The sequence below is a fragment of the Zosterops lateralis genome, assembly GCF_965231275.1.
Source record: "Zosterops lateralis genome assembly, chromosome: Z".
Classification (NCBI taxonomy): Eukaryota; Metazoa; Chordata; class Aves; order Passeriformes; family Zosteropidae; genus Zosterops; species Zosterops lateralis.
In genome coordinates this window covers 2,761,124-2,780,421 of record NC_139800.1, presented here as the reverse complement: position 1 = coordinate 2,780,421, position 19,298 = coordinate 2,761,124, and the positions used below count along the sequence as shown (strand labels likewise).

Below are 19,298 nucleotides of genomic sequence, written 5' to 3'. Positions count from 1 at the left end.
CCTGAGAGGAGGGGACAGCCGGGGGGGTTGGGCTGTGCTCCCAGGGACAGGAGGAGAGGGAACGGCGTCAAGCTGGGCCAGGGGAGGGTCAGGCTGGATATTAGGGAAATTTTCTTCATGGGAAGGGTCATTAAGCTTAGGAACAGGCTGCCCAGGGCAGTGCTGGAGTCCCCTTGTCTGGAGGGATTTAAAAGCCATCTGGATGTGGCACTTGGGGACACAGGTCGGTGGTTGCCTTCACTGTGGGGGAGTGTTTGAACTTGATCTTAGAAGTCTTTTCAGTCTAAATTATTTGTTGATTCTGTACTTTCCCGAGTGTATCAAAGCAGTAGCAGAACCCATCTCTATCCTTAATCTGCTGCTCAGCTCTGCCTGACTCCCTCCTGTAGGATATTGACCAGTGGTGGCCAGACTCTTGCCTCCAAGGCTTTTCCTTCAAACTGTGAGCTGAAAATTAGGGTATGGCATGGATTTTGTGCCCCAAGGCAAGGGATGTCCTGTCCCCATAGCACCAGGGGAGTGCATGGGTGAGCAGTGGGTGGTGGGCCAGCAGCTTGGCTGGTGGCAGTTCTATTGAACTGAGTTGCCAGGGACTAGAAAACAAGAATATCTGGTTTTGATGATGATGATTATTTTCCAGTTCACTGGCTGAAAATTTATTTTCCTGGTTTAAAATTGTCCTTGGGTTTTTCAGCAAAATGAAAGGGTGGGGAGAAGCTTTTAAATGGTTCGTTTGAAGGGAGATGAAATAGGCCACAACCCCCAAAGTGAAATGCTATCTTATGACAAAAAATGAAACAGCATCAACTGGATGGAGGGAATAAAACCAATTCATCATGATTTTTGAGTTGAGTTTTCATACACAAATGTTTCACTCTGACGTAATTTTTTTTCAGTGTCTTAAAGGTGGGTTAGGTTTTTTGGGAAGCATGCAATGGTCAGGAATGGACTGCCTTTGTGTTCTTGTACTGTGAAACCCATCAAATTTATTTAATCAACAGAAAGTGCTTTAATGCCTGAGATGAGTCTTGGAAAGATGTGGGAGGTCACCAAATGTAGCTGGCCCTGTACAGAAGGAGGAAGGTCATGTCAGCCGCTGCCTCTCCCTCCTCTCACCTCCACTGGCATCAAGGATGTGTTTCCAGGCTCAGGAGGGGCCAGAGGTCATTTCCAAAATGACAATGACAGTGAAAATCTTGACCAGGATGTGTCACCACTGCTCTGCTCCTCACTGGTCTCACCCACCTCAGACTCTGCTCTGGGCTGGGGCAGCCTCACCTCGAGTGCTGAGGGCACTTTTGGGTGCCACAACATAAAAAAAGGGATTAAACTATCAGAGAACATCCAAAGAAAGCCACAGGGATGGTGAAGGGCACTGAGGGGAAGCTGTGGGGGAGCAGCTGAGGGCACTTGGTCTGTTCAGCCGGAGAGGAGGAGACTGAGGGTAGAGCTCATTGTGGTCTTCAACATCCTCATGGGAGGAAGAGGAGGGGCAGACACTGATCTCTGCACTCCCATGAGCAGACAGGACTTGGGAAAACAGCATGAATGGGATTTCTAGGTTGGATATCAGGGAAAGTCTCTTCCCTCAGAGTGTAGAGGCACTGCCCAGGCTCCCCAGGGAATGGGCACATTCCCAATGCTGCCAGAGCTCCAGGAAAGTTTGGACAGTCCTCTCTGGAGTGCCCAGGGTGGGATTGTTGGGGTGTCTGTGCAGGGGCATGGACTCCATGATCCCTGTGAGTTCCCTTCCCACTCAGGATATTCTGTGGTTCTCCTTCAGCCTGCAGATGCAAACAGCGCCTTCTCCATGGCCTTGTTTGCTCCGGGCAGGAAAAGCTGTCTGGGTTCTGTGTGTGTGATTACAAACTTACCAGTGGAAATCCTGAGTGTTTTGCCACAGGAGACCACAGAGGCACCCTGGAGGTCAGGACACATCATCTCTTGCCCTGGGTCATCTGCAGGGAGAGTCCTGTACTGCCAGATCCAGATGGCTGTGGTGCTATCCAGGTGCTCCTTCTGGATGGTGCAGAGGTGTCCTGGGAAAAGAAAATATTGCCAGGAGGACTGGAAAAATAGGATGTGTGTCGGGGGGAAGGAAGGCATGTTCCCTTGGACAGAAAGCAGTTCCTCCTGAGAGGGCTTGGGATGCTGTTTGGGAAGCCAGGTATGTTTGCTTGGTGTTCTCTCTGTTTTTCCTGCAACAAGTGATTTTTAGCCTCTTGAGTAAAATCAAGGGCCGAACCTTCTGTTATCTGGGAAGATCACAGAAGTTTTTGGGGTATATTGCAATGGCTCTTTGTGGTTACATACAGCCTCTCACAGCCCCTCTCTCAATCCCCTACCAGTGGGCTCAGGGAGAGAATCAGAAGGGTAAAAGCTGGAAAACTTTTCAGTGAGTTGAGATAAAGGCAGTTTGACAGGGACAGCAAAAAAAATGTGCACATGAGTGAAGCAAAACCAAGGAATTAATTCAGTGCTTCCCAAGGTCAGGCAGGTGTTCAGCCATCTCCAGAGAGCAGGGCCTCCTCCCATATAACAGTAACTTGGGAAGACAAACACCATCACCCCAAACATCCTTCTCTTCCTCCTTCCTCTTTTTCTCCTTCCCCTCACTTTATATTATCTTCACCACCATGGCCACACAAACAGCAGCAAAGGCCTTGGCTCTGTGCAAGCCCTGCTCAGCAATAACAAAAACATCTCTGTATTATCAACCCTGTGTTCAGCACAAACCCAAAACACAGCCCTGTACCAGCTACTGTGAAGGAAATTAACTCTACTCCAGCCCAAACCAGCACACTCAAGCATCATGCAGGGCCTTGTAGAACCCCTGTCTTTGTCCTGGGATTCCTTATCCACAGCCCAGCATCTCTCACTGGGCCTTTTCTTATTAGAATCTAAGCCATGAGGGAGGTCTTTTCCCCCTGGGCTGACCTTGGCACTGTCAGATTCAGGCTCATCTTCTGTCTCTCTGCAGAGACTCAACTTCTGCTCCTTTCCAGCAAATGCCTTCCAAGCCTGGTTGTATGCTGGATGAGTAGTCTGAGAATCAGGGAGCCATCTGAGCTGGGAGGGACCCACAAATCAAATGGGATCATCAAATCATCAAATCCACAACCTGGATTTGTGTCTGCACAGACACCGCAACAACCCCACCCTGGGCATCCCTGGAGTGGTGTCCAAACTCTCCTGGAGCTCTGGCAGAGTCCAGCCCCTGTCCCTGCACAGACCCCCCAACAATCCCAGCCTGGGCACCCCTGGCAGAGCTGTCCAAGCTCTCCTGGAGCTCTGGCAGAGTCCAGCCCCTGTCCCTGCACAGACACCCCAACAATCCCAGCCTGGGCACCCCTGGCAGAGCTGTCCAAGCTCTCCTGGAGCTCTGGCAGCCTCGGGGCTGTGCCCATTCCCTGGGGAGCCTGGGCAGTGCCTGAACCCTCTGAGGGAAGAGCCTTTCCCTGATATCCAGCCTGACTCTCCTCCTAACCAGCACCACCCTGGGTACAAACTTCACTTGACTTCTCCACCTTTCCCTCCCTCATTTCCCACTGGGTGTTACAGTACCTGCCCTGCTTTCCCTTGTGGATGAGAGGGATTTTTTTTTTTTTTTGAGTTACTCCTTCCTCACATTCCTCCTCCAAGCACCAACATCTCCCTCATGGCTGCTGCTGGCTCTGCTAAAAAAAAGTTGAGATGGTTTAGCACATTGTCCTGGTGTGTGTTGGTGTAGGAGAGGGTGAGGCACTGCTCTCCATGTGTCCAGAGTTCCCTGAGAGGGAGCTGAAGGGATGAGGAGGCTGAGGAACAAGCCCTGTCCTCTGGCTGCTGCCCTGGGGGATGTCTGTGATGGATGGTGTAATAAGTGGTGTTGGGAACACAGCGATGGGCAGATCTCTCTCATAACCAGCTTTAAATCAACTAGTGGCATTCATTATCTGGCCAGGAGGAAGGAACATCGTGGTGTGGTGCCAAGCAGGCTCTCAGTACACATCCCTCTTCCAGTTTCACTTCTAGAAAACACTGCTTTTAGTGGGGGAGGTGGGTTTTGATGGACGCTGTGCAGAAAGTGCTAAAGGGCTGCTGCTCTTTCACAGAACAGGGAGCACTGGTGCCTCTCCTCTCTCCCCACTCCTCTTTTTGCTGCAATGGCACAACTGGTCACAGCTCCCATCATGGGACTGGGGAAGCAGCAAGGGCCCCCTTCCCAGTGCCCTGCAATTTAAGTGGGAAACAGGGATGGACACTCTCTGCAGAAGCCTGACTGGCTCCCCTGGGAGGTGACATCCAGGCCAGCACGGGGGTCAAAGGACATCAGAGAGGTGCCAGGGCCTGGCAGCAGGGTGGTGCAGGGGAGGAGAGATGCACCAGGGCATCCAACACAACTCCTGCTTGGAGCTGCCACCACTGCAGAGCCCTTGGGGGGTCCTTTTTGGGTGCAGTCTGTTGGAGATAAGTTTAATGGAGCACCCAGCCCCCTGAGCCAAAGTGCTCCTCTTCAGTCCATAAATAGTCCCCAGTCCTGCTTGCTATTGGGGTTTCCCCCCCCACCAGAAAAGAACCAGCCCTTTTCTAGTGATGCCATGACTTGCACACTTTGCATCACTCCAGGGAGTTGGAGCTTTGAGAAAGCCAGAAAATATAATGAGACTTCAAGATTAAAAGAAAAAAAAAAAAAAAAAAGGAAAGAAAAAGGATGAAAGCCCCAGAGCGCAACATCATCATGGAAATGTGAAGTGCTTGCTAAGGTTCAGGCACCAAAAAGCCAGTGAAAACTGATTTATTGTTGTCAATACCCATGGTGAGTGAACTGCTCCCCAAATCTGAGTTTGGGGTTGGGTGGGGTACAGCCCATCAGCTGTAGGAGTTGCTTTTTCTTGTCTGTTAGTGCATACCACCTTCCCTGGGGGAGAAAGGTATCTCTCTGCAAAGAGCAGGGCTTAAAATTCCTGGGAAGTTTTCATCTGTGGGAGAGATTTTAGCTGAGCTCTGTTGTGGAAGTGCTGGGTGATAGTGGAGGAGGGAGGGTAACACAGAGAGAGAAGCTCAGGAAGTTCTTGGGGCAGCAGGTAATGGACCAGAAAGTGAAAGAAAAACAGCAACACAGAGAGAAAATCCCACACTGGTCTGGGGCTGGCTGGTGAAGGTCGGGAGAACTGTGAGTCTCCAGGCTGGGGGTGGAGGAGGTTGTTGGCTGGTTCCTGCAATACTGAGAGGAAAGGAGACCTTTGTCCAGCCTGCTGAGCTGCTCTGCAGGGCCAGGCAACTTTCTGAAGGAGCCATCCCTTGTCTTTGAGAAAATAGGGCTTTCAGGAGCATGTATGAACTCAGGGGTCCCAGAGGAAGTTTGCCATCCACACAGCTTTTGTTGTTGCTGTAAAAAAAGTAGGGGTGATCTCACTCTGCAAAATCATAGAATCCTTAAACTTGGGAAAAATCCTCCAAGATCATGGAGTCCAACTATGTCCCCAGCACTGCCCAGGCCACCACTGACCCCTGTCCCCAAGTGCCACATCTACAGAGCTTTTAAACCCCTCCAGGGATGGGGGACTCCATCACTGCCCTGGGCAGCCCAGTCTGAGGTCTGACCTGAAAATGTCTTCTTTCAGTGGGGAAATATTTTCTTAATATCCAATTTAAACCTCCCCTGGCACAACTTGAGGCCATTTGCTCCCATCCTGAATGTACAAAAAAGTCAGGAACCAGGAATTTGCCCACCAATTTCCCATGTGAGGGTACTCAGGGCTTGAGGACAGCCTGCAGACGCTTCTTCAGGGCTTGATGTTTACAGACCTGCCAAATGTTGGACAATTTCTGAATACCAGCTCAGACCTCCCAGCTGGGGCCTCAGATTGATTTGCTTGGTCAAAATGCTTCTTCTGCATGGAGGAGCAGGGTTGGAGGCTTTGTAGCCCATCGGTCTCAAAAGCACCAAAAAGATCTTAGAAATTCAATCTGTGGCTCATCTGATGTTCTAGAGGTGCCAGCCTTTAATTAACATCACTGAGAAGTTCAGATCCCAAATTTAATTCTTTTTTGTACATAACTGGGAGTTCTTAGGTGTCAACAGGTTTGTGTCTTGAACAGATGTTACTTTTTCCCATCAGAGCTGGGTTTAATCTGAAATACTGCTTTGTAATTGCTACTTCTCTCTCCTCTACTTATTATCTGCCAGAACCTCCATCCAGTGGATATTACGTGGGTTAGTGTTATTTGTGCTTTATTATTTCAACCCGGGCAGAAGACTTCTCTGGGGTTCAGCAGTTAGCACTGGGGAAAAAAAAAAAAACCCTTTGTAATCTTTTTCTGCTCTCTCTAAAGGTCCAGCTACATTCCAGTATAAGTGGAAAATCTAGGATTATTTTCATTACGGTTTTTGATCTGTCCCAGCTGTCCCATAAGGTGTTGAGTAGGAAGAATTTTTTTTTTTTTTTTTTTTTTTTTTTTTTTTTTTTTTTTTTTTTTTTTTAATGCTGGAGAGGATGGTGAGGCCCTGGCACAGGGTGCCCAGAGCAGCTGTGGCTGCCCCAACCCTGGAAGTGTCCAAGGCCAGGCTGGACAGAGCTTGGAGCCACCTGGGATAGTCGAAAATGTCCCTGCCCATGGCACGGGGTGGAGCTGGATGAGCTTTAAATATCCCTTCCAAACCAAACCCTTTTGGGATTCTATGACCCAAACCACCAAGGCCAAATATCTGTGCCCAACACCTGGAGCAGAACCCAGTTCTTCCCAAAGTGCTCCTGGTTACCCAAATACCCATGTGTGGATGCTGACCCCCAGCTCTGCAGATTTCCATCAGACGTTTTAGTCTTTCCTAAGGATGAGCAAGAGCTTTGGATCTCCCACCTTCATTTCTCCACCTGTACAATGCACCAGTGACTGCCTCTCAGGCCACTGGGTGTAAAATTCAGGGAACAGGAAAAATGCAGATGATTCTGCAAAACTCATGGGTAAATGTAAATGTGGGTGGAGAAAAGCAGATTTCTGTTTTGTACCCTCCTTTCTGTGGTCACTCTTGAGGAAATGTGTTGCAGGAGTTGTCTGAAGGATTGTATTTAGCCATAAAAACTTGATCAGATGTCTCTGCTTTCTTCAGGAAGCAGATTTGGAAATGAAACAGAAAGCTGACAAAGCTGAGACTTTTGGATGAAAAACAAAAACCTCAGTTCTTTCTTAATATCATAAGCATGAATAAATATTATTTTTAAAATAATAGCTTTAACATTATTTGGTTAAAATCCAAGGGGAGACACCTCCCCAAGGTCACTCACTACAGTAGTGGGAAGAGTGACTCACACCCCTTCTCCTCTGATGAAATCTGCTTAAAAATCTGTGGGAAAACCCCTCTGCTGGCACTACCTGTACAACTTCCTTATCTGGCTGCTCTGATCAACAGGTTCTCTTTCCCTGACAGATCTTGACAAAATTTTCAAGTCCAACAGCAACTTTTTTTTCAATACTACCTGATACAGAGCTGTGGAGATCCGTGGCCACCTCTTCCTAGCAGGGGATTTGTCTAAGTGAATCAGATCTGGAGCCACTGAGGGGGAAATTAATGTGAAATGCCTTGATGTTGGTTTTACAGTCGCTTTAATAGGCATAACTAGGCTATTAAACTGATCGGCCTGTATTTAGCTGTTATTTGTATTTGAGCGGAATAAATGTTTTTCCTTTAGGAAGGGAGAATTCTGCAGAGTAAAAGAGGCTGTTAAGAACCTCCCAGATGCCTCAGTAATAATGATATGACAACTTAACAGCCTGAAATCCAGACCCCTCGTGCTGTGGTAGTGGACTTTAATCCTCTTCCCCATGTCCTCTTCTTCATCCCAAGAGCATTTTTCAAAGTATCTCCAAAACTGTGGTGTTGCTCACACACCTTCCACTGTCCCAGGTTGCTCCAAGCCCTGTCCAGCCTGGCCTTGGACATTTCCAAGGATCCAGGGGCATCCACAGCTGCTCTGGACAGCCAGTGCCAGGGCCTCCCCACCCTCTGAAGGTGGGGAGATATCCATATCTCACCCTCTGAGACATAGATATGGATCTAGAGGAAGTTTCAGCCTGGACTAGTCTGGTCTAGACATGAGCTGGCTGCACCCTTCGGTTGGAGTTTGTGGTGCTGAAGGGTGTAGGAAAAAACATTTTCCTCATGATTTTGTAGGTCCTCTTTTCCCAAGGGTGACAGCAGCCATCCCATTTAGCTGCAGGGAGGGAGCTGCACATTGTTTGTCCACGAGGCTGTGCTGCAGTGGGTCAGGAGGGTGTCAGGTTGGTGATGGAGAGGACACTTCTGTTGCTCATGACTCCTCCAATGCCCATGAGTCCAGCAACAGGCAGGCTCTTGTGGCATCCTTGGATGCTCTGAGTCCTCTTTGCACTGGGCAGTGGGTTAAAAACCTTTAAACTTGCTCACCAAGTGAGTGCAGAATACACAGGTGGGGGAGAGGGCTCTCTCCTGAGGCAGAACAACCCAGCTGAAATCTATTTCTTGCACTTGGGAATTTTTTTTTGTAGGGTTTTTTTGAGCTTTTTTTTTTTTTTCTCCCTTTCCTCTTGGCTCTATCTTTCAAATTGCAGCTCGTGAAGATTTGTCACAGGTCAGGAAGACTTAAGCCATGATTTGCAGGAGATGAATGGACTTTTAAAATCAATTTAGTGGTCCCTAGTGTCAGTGGGGTGCCAATCACCACAGGCTGGCACTGCCCAGTTCCTCTGCTGCTATCATTAGGAGGCAAGAGCAGCATTCATTACAGAGAGGCTGAGCCTGGCTGCCTGCTAATGGAATTGAGCTGCCTGACCTTAATGTGTGCCTGATATTTAATTTGAAATTTCTGTGGACACCAGCAGGCTGCAACAGGAACAATACAGGCCCAGCAATGCAAAGCCTTAGCACTGAGAAGACAGCAAAATAAATTAAATTTGGTAATTAGTAAAAATCCTTGGGGCCTAGAGGTCACATATGGAACAGGAAAAAAAAAAAAAAAAAAAAAAAAAAAAAGTGTATTTTTCTTTCCACTTGGCAGCTGTACAGGTTCCTGGTAGGATCTTGTGTGCTGCAGGAAGGAGTGTGGTGCAGTTTGTTTGTCCTGGATTAGTGGGAAATTTTGGGATGCTCTTACCCCACTCAGATGGGCCCCTCACAATGAGAAAGACTTTGAGGGGCTGGAGTGTGTGTAGGGCAGGGAATGGAGCTGGGGAAGGGGCTGGAGTCCCAGGAGAGGCTGAGGGAGCTGGGGAAGGGTCTGAGCCTGGAGAAAAGGAGGCTCAGGGGGGACCTTGTGGCTCTGCACAAGTCCCTGACAGGAGGGGACAGCCAGGGGGGTCGGGCTGTGCTCCCAGGGAACAGGGACAGGAGGAGAGGGAAAAGCCTCAGGCTGGGCCAGGGGAGGGTCAGGTTGGATATCAGAGAAAATTCCTCCATGGAAAGGGCTGTCCAGCCCTGGCACAGCTGCCCAGGGCAGATGTTGTCCCCATCCCTGTAGGGATTTAAAAGCCACATGAATGTGGCACCTGGGGACACAGGTCAGTAGTGGCCTGGGCAGTGCTGGGGAATGGTTGGACTCAGTGGTCTTAGAAGGATTTTCCAACCTAAATGATTCCGTGTTTCTGTCTCCAGCCTCATCACCATCACCCTCCTGGTCTGTTGAGGCTCTGTCACCCCAAGGTCCTCACCCACAGGGACCTCTCCTGGTGCACCCATCACCTCATGGCATCCCTTCCCTTTGGCTCCCTGTGGTCCCTGTGTGGCCCTGGGGTTGTCACCTGCTGAAAACCCCTGATTGCCCAGAGGGAATGTGGTCACTCCCCATCCTTGGTGCCTGGTTGCAGGTCTTGGTCCTCTGGACCTGCAGGTTTGCTGGATATGACACACCTGGAACTGCTTTGGGATGCTTCCCTGGTGAGGTTGTCCACAGCTGGGAACATCTGTGAGTCTGAGTCACAAGATAGGTTGGCTGGAGGATGTTTTCTTCTCCTCCTGTGGGATTTTCAGGAGACACAAACCCCCTGCCTTTGCCTCTGGGCTTTGGGCTTCACCTGGGACCCAGCACTGACAAATCCCTGCCCTGCCAGTCCCAAAGATAACGAGTGTGAGTAGGTGTCCCCAGGTTTGTTGCCTGTTCCCTTCTCCCCATGAGCATCTCTTCTCTTGCCCCCTCAGAGCAGCAGGACAGGCAGAATTCCCAGCATAAGCTCCTTGCCAGAACAAAATAAAACTGGGGAATGAACCATTTCCAGCTGTTTGGCTCCTGAGTCTGGAGCAGATGAAGGTGTCTCTCTGGGGCCAGGAGGAAGGAAGCTCTAGGCTGGCACGGTGCCAGATAAAATATTCCTGGTATTCTATTTGAATGTTAGGAAAAAAAAAATTCTTCTCTGATAGGGCTGCTCAGGGAAGTGGTGGAGTCACCATTCCTGAAAGTGTCCCAAAAAAAAAAAAAAAAAAAAAAAAAAAAAAAAAAAAAGTGTGCCTGTGGCACTTGGGAACATGGTTTAGTGGTGGGCTTGGCAGTGCTGAGGGAATGGTTGGACTTGAATGATCTTAGAGGTCTTTTCCAACCTAAACAACTCTATGATTCTACAAAAGATCAAATTACTATTTCCTAAATGCCTCCTGAAATCACAGGGCCATGACACTATAATAGATCCTTTGGGAAAGGAAATGTCTCCATAAGAAGCGGGAGTGAGATACATGGATAAAAGCTGAGCAATTTTACAGTCTGTAACTGTGCTGCCCACCTCCCTGGGGCTGACCCAGTGCCCTCCAGGATGTGACTTCCCATTCCTGGTCATGTGTGTCCATGGTTTCCAGGGCAGAAAATTGCCTGCTGCTGGGGAAAAAAAAAGAGTGCACATAAGGCAAAAATAGGGGTATCCAGGCTGCTACTGGTAGAAACTCAGCCCTGTTCCTGTTTGGCTCATCCTGGTAGCAGTGGTGACACACTTACTGTCATGGGAGCCCTGGGAGGGTGATACTTGAAAGTTGTGGGATCATAGAATGGTTTTGGAAGGGAACTTAAACCTACCTAGTTCCAGCCTTTGCCATGGGCAGGGACACCTTCTACCAGACCAGTTTACTCAAAGCCTCATCCACCCTGGCCCTAGACATGAACAGAAAATGCTCTGCAGGCCTGTGGGAGGCCTTGGCTGGTCGAAGGGGGGAAAAGTGGCTTTGATCCTCAAAGCATCACCAAGAGAGAGTGGGAAGGGAATAGCATGGCAGCAGCCTGCCCTTGTACAAACATCTTTCCATGGGAGACATGCAGAGGGGGGGATTCTGACCTTGGATGCAACACCCTCTGGTTCTGCTGACCAGGACAGCTCTGCTCTTTGCCCCATCCTCTGCTCTGTAAAACAAGGTGCAGCCATCAGTCCTGGTTCTCAGTGCACTTTTCCACCCTCTCTCCATGCCATTTAAGCAGAGGAACAGCTAATTTGTGTGTGTGTGTGCCGTGGTTTGCCATGGCATGAAAAGCCTGCTTGAGGGCCCTGCAGAGGACCCGAAATCAAACAAATTTCAGATGGTCTCGCAAATGAAGCTGAAAGGTCACAACAGTATCAAGCTGGAGGTTGCGTGTGGTGCTGCAAGCCTCTGCTAAATATCAGCCAAAGATTAGTCCATCCTCTCCAAAAGGCCAAGAGCTACAACAGGCTCTGAGTTCCTCCTGCCTCTAAACATCTAAAAATGGCACAAGCCCCCGTGAAAAAAGAGAGACACAACTTCAGGGGCAGAAAATTCAAGGGAAGGCCTCAGGCCGGTGGGGTGCTTGAAAATGAGTTTGGAAAATCCTGAGATGATTTTTATTTTTTTTTTCCTCCTTTAAAGCCAAAAGGGAGTTGTAGATCATGTGGCTAGTGCTAATTAATCTGGCGTGGTGCCGAGCATTGTCATGGCAGTTTAATCAGCAGCTGTGAAACGGAGCGTTGTCCGTCTGCCAGCCTCCAGTCCTGGCTCCTGGGGACGGCCAGGGACATCTCTCTGTTAGGTGGATCAACCCATCCTTGCATTTGTTTGAAAATCTTCTGAAGGTCTTGTCTTTTAAAGGCTTCATCTGACATCAGAGTTGTGAGTGCGGGAGCTGCGCCGGGCAGGAATTTCATCTGGGAAAAGCGGTTCAAAGCATCAGTTTAACCAGGGGTCAGGCACTTGGGGGAAGAGCTGAACAGGGCTGCAGGCTTCTCCCCAAGGCCACCAGCCTTCTCCTAATAGCATTGTTCTAATTAACTGGCAAATCCCTTGGCTCTGTCGTGGATGGATGGTCTCACTCCATTCATTCTCCCATCATCCAATTTCTCATGCTTTACTCTTAACTCCCACACAAACTCTAGAGAGCCAAGACCAGGAGTTTGAGGAGCAGATGAAGCTCACACCTATTAAACCCACTAAAAGCCCATGTGAGGAACCCTGCTAACATGAATTAACCCACTGGCATGAAAGGAATATCCTCTGATGTGTGGTGGGTAGTGATTACTCCTGAAAACTTGTGGATGGATGCATCAGTTAAATTAAAAAGTGCCTGGTGCCCAGGGTGCAGAAATGCCACAGCATCCCACCTTCCTCCTGCGGTGTGACAGCTCATGGGCTCCAGGCATTTCCACTCTTTGTATTTATGGGGCACTTAACCAGCCCCTTAAACAGCAATTTGCAGGTTATTCTTCACCCTTTAACCAAAACCCTCTTATTTTGTTGTCTCTGTTAAGAACACTGCCCGCAGCCCTGAGAGTCAGATTCTTTCTGAATGTCAATTTTATTTCTCAACAGCAAGGCTGGCTTTGCAAAACAACATAATGGTGGCAACCTGGTGCTGTTAATGGAATATAGCAAGGGGGGCTTGCTGGTCCAGCAGGGCAGAGGGCTGTGTGGCCCCCCTGTACCTGCTGTGCTTTCTGGTTATGCTGAATAGCAGCGTGTAAGTTTCCAAGGTAATAAAAACAACATCCACGTGAGAGAGGAAAAATGTTTCTGTCTGAGCAGGCTCAGCTAAACCACTGTCAGGAATGCTAAAAATCACAGTGGGAGGTCAGCTCAGGTCCTGGAAGGGTGCACAGTGGGAGGATGCAGTTCTTTGGAAGGAAATGGTAAAGGGAGATAGACTCATCTGCCATTACGTTGGCAACCCTGCCTCAAGGTGAGTTGAGATGACCTGGTTTGGCTTGTCTTCTGGTGAGAAGAATGTTCTGGTCCTAGCAGCTTCCCCAGCTCCCCTGTGCTCTCCAATCCTTGACTTGCCCCTCCTGCCCAGCCATGGGGCTGGTGCAGTGTGAGAATGCTGGACTCAGACCTGTTTCCCACCCTGTGGTGCTCAGTTTAGCTCTGCCTGATGGGAACCAGGCTGCTGGAAGTCATGTTTTGCTCAAAGGTGGGAGCAGAGTTAGCTGACAGGGTCCCGTTCCTCCTTATCTGCTGATTCCTCATGAAACCAGGAGTTGCTGGTTTGTGTGTGGGTCTCCCTTGTCACCCAGCTTGGTTCATTCTGGATTTGTTGGTAGCTCCTGTGTCTTTAATGCATGCTTGAATAGGTCTTTTGGCTCTGCAGCAGCTTTTCTGTTTGAGGTGGCTGCGTCTGCTTCCTCAGACTAGTTCAACTACTCGATTGACTTTAATTTTAAAATAAAAATAAAAGGCATTCATTGATTACAAGCGCAGGGAGCACAGACCCACTGCTGTGTCTTTCCTGCAGAGAGGCTGAAGCCAGCTTGCATGGATTTGCACAGACATTCCTGGCACCAGCCTGATGTTAAGCAAATGCTTCCCAACCATGGGGCATGCCTGGTGTTTCCTCCAAAGACCCAGCTGTGGGATCTGGGTTATGTTTCTTGTGAATGAAGGGTGGAAAGGACTTGCTGTGGCTGGAGGTAGCTTTGGATCATAGAATCCAATGGGATGGTTTGGGTTGGAAGGGACCTTAAAGCTCAGCCAGTTCCAATCCCCTGACAGAGGCAGGGACACCTTCCACTATCCCAGGGTGCTCCAAGCCCTGTCCAGCCTGGCCTTGGACACTGCCAGGGATGGAGGGGCTACAGCTTCTCTGGGAAACCTGTGCCAGGGTCTCACCATCTTCACAGCCAAGAATTCCTTCCTAATATCTACCCTACATCTACCTTCTTTCAGCTCAAACTACTCCCCCTTGTCCTGTCCCTCCACCCCTTGTCCAAAGTCCCTCTCCAGCTCTCCTGGAGCCCCTTTAGGCACTTGAGAAAAGCACTCTAAAGGTCTCTAGGCTGCTGTAAGGATGCAGGGCTGAATTTTGTCCTCCAAAAACTTCCCCCATAAAATGCAGCAGGCTGATGCTTCTTCCTTGGGTGTGGTTGCTGTGTCCTGGTAGAGTGGTTTCATATGAGTGACTTCTTCTCCTACGTGCTCTGTAACGTGGTTCATGGCTGGTATTTCCGAGGACAGATGGCCCAAAACCTACCTGTGTATTTGTGGTTTTTTGGGTTTTTTTTCTTCCTATTCACCACTCCCCCATCCAGTGAGTCAGCTTGATCCTCTGTGAATCCATACCATATGTGAGCCATCCCTCTCCTCCTGGAGACTACGTGCAGGCAGGGCTGACAGCAGCCTGGGTCCTGCTGGGACAGGGGGTGGGCTCTGCTGCACGAGCTGCCTGCCTCCCTTCCAGACAGAAAATCCCCCCTGGAGGCAAGTCTTCACTGGATCTACTGAGATCTGGGGAGGCTGAGACATGGGATCCGTGCATGGGGAGGCTCTGTCTGTGCTGTTGGGCTGCAAGGTGGGCATTGAGATGGAAAACTTGGTGAGAGGCTGTTCGGGGGAGCCTTTCCAATCATGCAATATTGCCTTCAACCCTCCTTCCCAGCAAAGGGGAATGAGGGGATCTGCACACATAGGAAGGGGTTGTCTAGCATGGAGAAAAGAAGGCTCATTGCAGCCTCTCAGTACCCAAAAGGGTGCTGATACTAAAGAGAGAGGAGGACTTCTTACATGGGGATGTAAACTAAAAGAAGAGAGATTTAGATTGACTGTTAGGAAGAAATTCATCCCTGTGAGGATGGTGAGGCCCTGGCACAGATTTCCCAGAGCAGCTGTGGTTGCCCCATCCCTGGGAATGTTCAAGGCCAGGTTGGATAGGACTTGGAGCAACCTGGAATAATGGAAGGTGTCCATGGTAGTGGGGATGGAACAAGACGGTCTTTAAATGTCCCTCACAACCCAAACCATTCTGGTATTTCTGTGAAATCTGCAGAATCCTCCTTGGAGTACATTGCATGCCTCTAACCCATTATATCACCCCAGCTCCCCATACCAGTGCAACATTCCCATTCCCTCAATCTCCCCACTGCCTCCTGTGAAAAAATCCCAGCCCCACAGATAACAAATCACTCAGCAATGGCACCATCTGGACGGTAGCCCAGTGTCCCACTGGGGAACCTCCGCCGGCTGGAGCTGACCATATGAGCAAAATCACTATTTCTCTCTGCTCCAGCTGAGGAGGACTTTTGAAGGGCAGCCAAGTCCTTGGGCTGGGGGTTTGGGGCGTTTCCTCGGCTTTTGGCCACTGGGAAGTAGCTGGAGTAGGTAGAGCAAAGCCTGAGTTTTGGAGTAAATCCGAAAGCGCTGAAATCCTGGCGAGTCGCTGACGAAATCCAGTCCTCACCCCAAGGGCTGGGCAGAGAGAGCTGGGATGCAATAATTGCTGAACTCCAGAGAAATGTGAGGTCACAGAGGCACAGTTAAAACAGCAATGCATCCTTCAAAATGTTGCCGTCATTGGTGAAAGGGCTTGTGGAATTTTGCTGTGTTTTAACTCTCACGGAACTTCAGGCTTGATGTGCCAAAAATAGAATAATCTGAAACACCCCCCAGAACAACTGGGGCTGCAATGATGGCACTGCCATCAATCCTGTTAAAAAGTGGATGCAAAAAGGGCAAAAGATTTGAGAAATGGCATGGTTGGCTGTCTGCGTCTGAAAAAAAAAAGCCTGCCATTACTCAGTATAATCTGCTTTTCCAAAATTATTGGAAGGTAGGAAAAAAAAAAATCCCACACATTTTTCTTTTCCCATTTTACACATTTAAGCCAGAATGAAAAATAGCTTATGAGATTTAAGCTATTTATTATCAAATAAAACTGCATCTGGGCCATGTGTTTCTGCGCCAAGTTTTGGCACTGTGAGAGCACAAATGTTGAGAGTTACGAGGCCCTCAAAAGTGAGGTTGATGATGGAAACATTGACTTAGTCCTAACTCTCTCAGGGAAGCTAGATCCAGTCCCTGATTGCAGGGAAATGAGATGCTCCCTATGGCATGGAGCTGTATCTGCAGCATCCTGTGGGGTTATGTGCAGCCCTGTGGGATTTTCTTGATGGATTAAATAGGAACCAATTTGTGATAACACCTGAGGGAACGGCTGGAGCTGGGCCAGGAAGGTTTAGGCGTGATATCAGGGAAAGGTTCTTCCCCCAGAAGGTTCAGGCACTGCCCAGGCTCCCCAGGGAATGGGCACGGCCCCGAGGCTGCCAGAGCTCCAGGAGAGCTTGGACAGCTCTGCCAGGGGTGCCCAGGGTGGGATTGTTGGGGGGTCTGTGCAGGGACAGGGGCTGGACTCTGCCAGAGCTCCAGGAGAGCTTGGACAGCTCTGCCAGGGGTGCCCAGGCTGGGATTGTTGGGGGGTCTGTGCAGGGACTGGATGATCCTGGTGGGTCCCTTCCAGCTCAGGGTGTTCTATGATTCTATGATGGAATTAGGAGGAACATGATTTCCCTTCTCGTTGTGGTGGAAAAGTGAATCCCTTGCCCTCAGTCTCCTCTGGCTTCAGAGGGAGGGGAAAATACCCACAGGCAGGTGGATTTCCATGCTGGAAAAGGACAGCTGCTGTCACCTTCTCCATCCACATCCCAGAATTAACTCCCATGCGAGTGAGGGGATGTCCTTTAGGAAACAAACCAACCCTGGTGCTGAGGAAGGGATTTTAGCTGTGGGCACGTGGTGGTCTGTGTTTTCAGGCTGTGCCTGCTGCAGGCCAGACCTGGCCTCTGGGTTTTGTCAGGCTCATTGCCTGCCTGATGAGGATAAACCCCATCCTGCCCAGCTCACGAGTGGCAGCACTTTAGGCTCTGCTCAACCATGGTTTTACCTTTGCTCGTTCTGACGTGGAATCACAGGTCTCCTGCAGTGCCTCCCTCCACGGTGAATGTTTGGGCTCCTCTCCAAGCCTCCTTCCCAGCTTTGGCATCAATCTGAGGCGCTTATTGCTCCCAAGGAACCCCACCTCCTGCTTTTTATATAGCAAACATTTGTGCCTTCAGATGCTGCTGGGGCTCTGGGAGCTCATGGTTTGCTGATTACCAAAATTCACTTTCCCTCAGATAGCCTGACACCTGCAAACAGCACCTGTAAGGTTTTTTTTTAGGTGGATGACTTTACACTTAGCTGTATAAAATACATACTTTTTGCTGTTTGGTTAGAGTTTTCCTTTATATGTTATTACAGCAGGGCTTAGCAGCACTAACTCGTGCCAGGACCTCATGCAGAAATGTAAAGTAAGAGCTATTTCCACATCAAGGAACTGACGTTTCCCTTGTACTTTAAACACAGCTCTGTCTCTCCTGGAGTGACATGTACCTATAAAGTTCGGGATGTTAAATTTAATAGGGAACAGGCTTCCAGGATCTTTGATTTTTAGCCACAGACTTCTCATTCACGGGGCGTAAAAGGGGAATTGCCAGGACACAGCGTGGCAGGGCTCACAGTAGCTGGGGTTTTCCCAAACCTGAGTTCAAGCCGGTTCAGTAAAGAACTGCTGAGCTGTTCTGATCTGTGCCAGCATCCATTGCACCTCACACAGCTCCACACCAGGGAGGGACCCTGGACCCCTGGCCCCAGCTGCTGCAGGTGCAAGCAGGTGCCTCAAACCAGCACACACTGATCTCCAAAATCCTTTAGGTTGGGTAAATTAAGAGATCCAGTGGGGACAGGAACTTGCAGGAGCTCCACAGGTGCAACCAATCCCCCACTCTGAGGGCAATGCTTTGACTGTGGGGCTGAGCTCTTGGGCTCAGGATGGGAACTTGAGAGTGCTTTAGAGGGGATTTGCTAGCATTGTTCTGGCACTGCATCCAACACACCCACCTCCTAGGAGCATCTGCTCTCTCTTAAGAGATAATCCTCATTTTCTGTACCTTAGCAGCTGTAAGATGCTCCTGTATTCTGTATAATGTCACTTGCAAGAGAACCAGCTGCTGAACTTTTACTGCCTTCTGGGGTGAGGAGGGACATTTTTTGGTGTGGCTTCTGAACCATCTGTAAAAAACTCAAGGGGGATATTGCCTTCCCTGAGTGTCAGGTACTGCACAAGTTGCCCTCCTGGCACTCGGAGGGTCTCACGCAGGCTGGTAAATCCTTTGCACCCTACCTGATACAGGATTACAGGATTTAAGATAAAGCCCAGAGGGTGACCTGCAACATTCCATCATCAACCAATCCCTTTGCAAGGGGATGTCCCATGTCCTGACTCCCTGCCAAAATGTTCTGGCTTAGGGGCTGATTTGCCAGAGAGCCAGCAAAAGAAAGGCTGGGCTGCCAAACATCCCCCATTCACACTGATGTGCTGTTCCTAGAAATGGTGAAGCATCCCACCTGTTTCCCAAAGCTGTCCCCTGCAAACCACTGCCACTCACTCTGCAGCTCTGTGGACATGATGGATGGGAATCTCCCAGCCCTGGGCTTAAGATGCAGATAAATAAATCCTTCAGGAAAACCCAGCTGGTTATTACAGTCCCGTTTAAAACAACGGGTGTGTGGGTGGGGAATTAATGCATGCAAAACAGAGACGGATGGGGATTGATGCAGAATAACCCACCCAAAGCAGCCTCCTCTGTGTTTTCAGGACAGATTTCAAAGTCTGCTCCAATCTCTCCCCAGAGGGGAGGTTTAAAGCAGGTCAGGCAAACAATGCCTTCCAAAAAAAGGCATCTTTCCCCTTTTTGGGAAAACAGAATGGAAAGCCTTCACTGGAAATCCCTATTGGGGGGATAAAACGTGTGTGGGAAGGGCCAACACCGCCACCAATACTGGTCCTCACCCAAAAGCTGCTGTGGAGAGAGGGGATGTTGAGGCTGGCACAGGGCTGGGGGCCTGTGGGTGCCACGGCTGTGGATAATCCCTGGATCCAGGGTGCCCAGCCACACCACAGGGCTCTGCTCCTGCCTCAGCCCCTGGAGCCTGTCCTGGGCTGGTGCTCAGCACAGGCAGGGGTGAGACTTTGCACAAGAGCATGTAGTGACAGGGGAATGGCTTCGAACTGAAAGATGGTAGGTTTGGGTTAGATATCAGAAAACATTCTTTG

General features: G+C 49.6%; 1 protein-coding gene across 2 annotated transcripts in view; it reads left to right on the top strand.

Annotated features, from left to right (window-relative positions):
* The window catches only part of ARK2C (arkadia (RNF111) C-terminal like ring finger ubiquitin ligase 2C), a gene marked incomplete at its 3' end in the record, with an annotated part of 52,405 nt that overhangs the window by 9,522 nt on the left and 23,585 nt on the right, over positions 1 to 19,298 (top strand). The window lies entirely within an intron of this gene.